Here is a 6,000-nt window from a genome sequence, read left to right as displayed (position 1 = left end):
ATCTTCACAAAGAGGTACCTAGTTATTTCCAGCAGCGAATGCAATCCTTATTCTTGAGGGGCTGCGCATTGCATCCTTCCTGGCTCTGCTCTGTGCTGCTCCACAGCTACACAGATGGCACTGACTGTGCTGACAGCCACCTCAGAGCACACAGGTCCTGGCCTCCCTGATGGGTGAGAGGGACATGCAGTCTCACGTGTGCCTGGGTGGGCATGACAGGAGAAGGGGCTGCATGCTGCCTCTGGGTTTGCATTGACTCAGGGCACTTCTCGGTGGGCTCACAGAGCTCAGCCCCACCCAGGAGTCGTACCTGGGGTTTTCACTTTTGGTAACAAAAGCGGAGAGCGCGAGCTGCAGCCCCTGGATCAGGTGTGTTTGAGCAGGGTCACCCACTCCACCCCCCACGGGAGAGCAGCTTGCCTGGGCAGAGGCCTGGCCTCAGCCTCTGGCTGCCAGCGACCAAGGTTTTCCACATCCAGAAATGCTTGGGGAACTTTATAATTTTTTTTTTTCCTGGGGCAAATGTCTGATCATGACAGGAAACACGACTGGGTTCAGCATAAAATACTCCTGCTGCGTGTCCAGCTCAGACGCCTTCCCCATCCGTGCTGCGAGGTTGGGGCAGCCCCCCAAGCCGGAGTCTGGCCGCAGCTGGCCGTGCCCGGGGCTCTGGCGGGGGTTACAGCCCACCCGCGGTGCCGCCTGCCGCCGTGGGGTGGTCCTGGGCTGCCTGCAGAGGAGTGGCGACAGGGAAGGGACAGGACATCCCTCCCCGCAGCCTGCCAGCACAGCAGGATGGGTGTCCCGGTGCCCCTCGCAGACGTGCTTGCGGGTGCCTGCCTGGCTGAGGGGGTGCGGAACCCACCCCTGGCGCGGGGAGAGCGCACCCTGCCCACCCCCGGGGCCGCCTAGGCGGAGGGAGAGGGTGCCGGGGCTCCTTACCCCCCTCCTTTCCCCTTCCAGCCCCAACTTCTCCCCTGCGGGCGTCAGAGGGCAGGCTCGGGGGTCTGCGTTCCTCGTGGGGTGGGGGGAAGGGAGAAGAAAACAGAGAAGCAACAGCCTCCAGCTTTTCCCTTCCTCTAATCTTGCTTCACTCCCCCTTGCTCCCTCTCCCTCCCTCTCCCCTTTCCTCTCCCCTTTCCCCTCCCTCCCTCTTTCTAATTCCTGCCGCTAGCTCGGAGCCTCATTCAGCAGCCGCTGCCGGTGGAGTGTAATAGGCTGAAGATGCTGCCGTGCCTGCTCGGTGTCTAGTTGTGAATGGGACTTGCCTCCTCTCCCACCTCCGGAGGTGGCCGAGGGAAGGAGCCAGCCCCGCCGGACCCGCAGGTAAGCGGCGGCCGGAGCCGCGGGGGGCAGCGGGGCACGCCGGCGCCGGAGTTGCCGCGGGCGAGCGGGGCGGCGGGGCTGCCGGGCGAGGGGGAAGGAGCGGGGGCGGCTGGGGCAATGGTCGCCTCCCGTCGCTGCGAGCCGGAGGACCGGGCGGCAGGATGCCTGAGTGCGCACCAGAAACTTGACAGCAGCAGCGGAGCTGGGGCTGCGGCGTGCGGGGGCCAGGCAGGTGCGGGCGCCGGGAGCGGGAGCGGGGGGCCGGGCAGCGCCGGGCGAGGTGCGCGGCGCCCGGCGGCAGCTCCGCGGAGGCGGCCGGCCGGCTCCCCGCAGGGGCCAGATAGCCTCTCCGGAGGGAGAAAGGAAACGCTGTGGCAAGCGGTATTTTATTTATTTATTTATTTTTAATTCCTTCAGTTCTTGCTCGGGGGGGGGGGGGGGGGGCGGCGGCAGGGTTGGGGGAGAGCGAGCATTTGTCCGTTTTAAAATGTTCCTCCGGATAAGCGCATATTGAAAGCCCCGAACTGAAAATCTTTTACTTGTACTGTAGCTCCTAAGCATGAAATGGATATGCAGAAATTCTGAGTGCACGAAATGATGAATACTCTATCCAGAATAAAAAAAGGGAAAGACTTTGATTTATATCTTCCTCTCCTCCTACTCTCTCTCTCTTTTTTTTTTTTTTTTTGTTGTTGGGTTTGTGGTTTGTTTTGTTGGTTTTTTTCAGTTTATTTTGCTTGCTGGTTTTCAAATGCATTACTATTCACAAGATACCAAAATGGTATCTGTCTTTAATATGGGCTAGTCCAAAAAGCATTAGACTCCTGGGTGATACATGCATAAGCACATTCCCAAGAAGGGTAAAATAGATCAGGCTGCGGGTCCCCATAAATACCATTAACTTTTAGAATAAAAGTGCTTCCTGTGCAGTCCTTCGGGAGCACATATAGCAGTCTGACATCATGATACAAATGCCTTTACCTTCTATAGAAGTCCCCCTTTATTGTCTACTCTTTTAAATATTCATTTGGTGGGGAGAGAACCAATATATGCTAGGAGATCTTTGTACCATTGCTACAAAGGACAGTGTAGCTGTGTAACACAGTATTTACCTACTAAGATATCTGTGACAAAGTAACCTCTTTAGCAAATGAGGTCACTAATTCAGAAATTAGCCCTCTATAAGGAGAATGCTCATTTCTTTTCCATGTTCCATTGACGAGTAACTCCCTGGGAAAGACTTTTCTTCCTGTTGATTTCTGATGGTGATACAATGAGAATGCCACAGGCTCTGCACCCCTCTATTAAGAAATTAAATATTTTTAATTATTTAATAATGAAACTGTTGAATGAGAAAAGCACTTGCAGATTCAAAAGCAGGGAGGCATGGACTCAGACGTTACTGAATGCCCATCTCTTTTCCCCCTCCCTGGCTCTTATGCTTGCTTCAATGTTTCCAAAGCCTATGTGATTCTTCAGTTAAATACTTTGTTCTCCTTTTCTACACTGGCTAACACATACCAATAAATAAATTTGCTTTCAGTGTAGAAGTTCTGCAACAATTAATCTGACATCTGGCTCAGGTCTGTCCACTGAGATTTGGAACACAAACTGATGGTTGTACTCAATCCTTTGGATGTTTTTATATGAAGAGATATATGGAAGTATGGAAGTGGAATTGCAGATGTTTGCTTATGAACAGCATTTTCATAGCAGAGCGGCTCAATTCATGTTGCTGGGAGATGGGCAGTAAGAACAGTAGGGAGACTAGAGAGCAGAAGGTCTGGTTTGAGCTTCATACCTTCACGCACAAAACATTCTTCTAGTGTATTCTTAGTCTACTACACTCTAGAAAACAGAAGGTTCTGGCTGTACTTGTAAAGCAGTTCTCCTTCCTCTTGCAGGAAAAGAGGAAACTAAAGTTACAGAACTAAGAATAAGATCTTCCATAAAATATTCAGAAATTCTTTAAGGAAATTGCCTAAAAGACATCTTTCTTCTGCAGGCTCTTGTTCTTAGGCCCTGGAACTGAATATTTATCTTTTTTTCCTCACCTCAGCATCAGAGAATGAGCATGGACAGAGAATGCTATTAATAGACTTCTCCACATCAGCTTTAACTTTGCTAAAATTTTAAGTGTTGCCTGTCCAAAAAAATCACTAGAACTAGATTACTTCATTACCAGAAATGCTGCTACACTAGGGTATGTCAAGAAATGAGATAAGTCATTGCGATTTATTGTCAGCAGTTTCAGAAGGAAATATGTATGGAACTGGTTGATTGAGAGACAGGACAGCTAAATTAATTTTTCTTTTGCATAACAATATGGGGAAACTACAAAGACTGGAATGATTTCTGTGATTTGTTTGATAAAATGTTTTTAAATATATCATGTAATTTCAGCTTCAATTAACATGCTATTCTGACAACTTTTGACATGTTTGATTTAATTTAGTGTAAGAAACATACGTGAAGTTCAGAGTTCCAGCAGACTAACATTTTTTTTTTCTGTAAATGCTGTGACTAAACAAAGTGTAACTTGAGAAACAAATGTTTTATTGCTGAGATTTCCACAATAGAAGTTATTTCTAGCTCAGACATCATAAAAATGTAATTTCAAACTTAAAGCTAGCATTTCCTTTTTTTGAACCCCCTGAACCAATTGTGAATCCATTTTGTGAGCTGGATGTTTAGCGAACTGTCTTCAGTGTGTGAGAAACAGAGGTCTCATCTGGAATCAATTAAATTGAAACAGTTTAGCAACATACTTTCTAGACTTTTTTTTTTTTTTGTCTGAGTTTTTCTACTAGCCTTTTAAGCTAAAAAATCTGTGTATAATTTTCTATGCTATAACCCACACCCCCACCCTTCTTTTTTTTTTTTTCTTCTTTTTGTGTAATGGCATTTCAGTTTTCATTGTCTCTTTGCTGGGGCCAACCCAAAGCTTAGGGAAATAAATGGAAAGATGGCCGTTGATTTAAACGGAGTTTGGATCAGGCACTTTGTCCCTAGGAATCAAGACGACTTACTTCACACTTGAGTATTGCCATTTTATGCCATATCTCTGTATATTTTTTACTGCATCTCTTATCAGTTAAGGAATATTGTAGTCATATACTTCTAAAACTCTTTTGCAGTGTTTTAGGAGAAAATGTAGTCCTGTGTTTGGTTTTTGATACTGAAGACTAGGATGCTGTTAGACTGTGAAATTCTCGATTCATTTAAGTGCAAGCCTGCATATGCCGAATTATTAAACCCATTCATTTCCTTCTCCTGTGTAAGTAAGGACTTTAAAGTCATTTAAATATTACCGAAGGGTAGCAAATTTGCACGGGATGCTCCCGGAGGAGAGATTTTGACGCCAGGAGCCGGGATTTGTGGAAGCCGTTCGGCGGGTGCTGAGGCTTGCTGCCGCTCCGCCTTGCTCAACAGGTCGGCGGCGGGCGGCGGGGCGGGCACTAGAGGGCGCTGATGCTCTTCGCTGCCGCCCGCCGCCGCCCGCTGCCAGGGCGCTATGAAAAGCCGTTTTGTTACCACCGGCATTGCTGGCCCTCTCTGGGGAGGCGGGATTCAATCTCGCTGCGGTTCGGGCTAATGCTCAGGCAGTTTGTCAGGATTAGCATCTTTCTAGTCAGTGGATCGCGTTACCTTCGGCGTGGCGTTACCGCCTCGGCGCTCGCTACGAAGTTTTGGAATGCTATAACTTCAGCTCGTCTGAAGAGTGCCACAGCTGGAGTCTAGGTGTAAAACAAACAGCCCAGCCCTCTCAGTGGCTGTGGCTTTTAAGGGGTTTGCTATCTCTGCCTTTTCAAAGACGGTGTCAGTTCCTGCTATGCCCAGTAAAAGAGTTTAAAGACAAGAAAAAAATGACACGGTGAAACAAAAAAGTATCTCTTTCAAAAATATTGTCATGCTTGAGAGATCTTATTAAGATGTCCTTGGTAGAAAAAAGACATATTAGGCCAAACTGGTCTAATTTTACCTGTACACATCTAGGTCAGTGGAGCTTACAACTGAAGAACCGAGAAAAGTAGATTGGTCTGAATAATTTCTGTATATTCCGTAGCACCTTGGAACATAAAGGATGTTTGTAGCCCATTGCTGCAAGCGCTGACCAAGAAGGACATACATGACAGTATAGATTTGAAACGGCTGCAGGGTTGGAAAAAGTCTCATTTCTACCTGCCCTGTTCTGATGGTCTTCCCTAGACATCCACTTTGCGGTATTGCTAAAGGCAAGTGCTGGACTGCACTGATCTCTGATTTGACTGATAGACTAACCAAATTTCTGTGTATAACAAACATACCGTAAGTTCCAGAGTGCAGAATTTTATAATATGTATTATATCCACTTGGGCAGATATGCAGCCAGAGAAGCTAATGTGTCTAATAGAAATTTCTGTCTACAACTTTGATGCCAAAAATGGGCACCATAATACCATACTAGCTGTAGAGTTTTCTGTCAGTCACCTGGTTTGGGAACTAGTTAAGAGGTACCTTAAAGTAACAACTCTTGGTGCAAGGGTTAGTAACTAGTACACTGGAAAATGAATGCCGCTTTGCTGAGGAGCACTGTGCTGCCAAGAGAAGTCTGCAAAGGGTAAACTGCCCATCCTCTGTCCTCCAAGACAGGGAATGTCCCTTAAGCTGTTAGATGTGCTCAGGGTGGGTGGA

General features: G+C 47.6%; 1 protein-coding gene across 2 annotated transcripts in view; it reads left to right on the top strand.

Annotated features, from left to right (window-relative positions):
* Positions 1-695: 695 nt before the first annotated feature.
* CDH11 (cadherin 11) overlaps positions 696-6,000 on the top strand; it is an 81,788-nt gene continuing 76,483 nt past the window's right edge. For both annotated transcript variants that reach the window (XM_056360904.1, XM_056360905.1), the window contains exons 1-2: positions 696-852; positions 1,175-1,326. The gene's annotated coding sequence lies outside the window, so the exon portion shown is untranslated. The remainder of the gene's footprint in view (positions 853-1,174; positions 1,327-6,000) is intronic.

This window comes from Falco biarmicus, chromosome 15, assembly GCF_023638135.1.
Source record: "Falco biarmicus isolate bFalBia1 chromosome 15, bFalBia1.pri, whole genome shotgun sequence".
Lineage (NCBI taxonomy): Eukaryota > Metazoa > Chordata > Aves > Falconiformes > Falconidae > Falco > Falco biarmicus.
The sequence above is the reverse complement of the archived record's forward strand: the minus strand, read 5'-3'. Positions and strand labels throughout refer to the sequence as shown.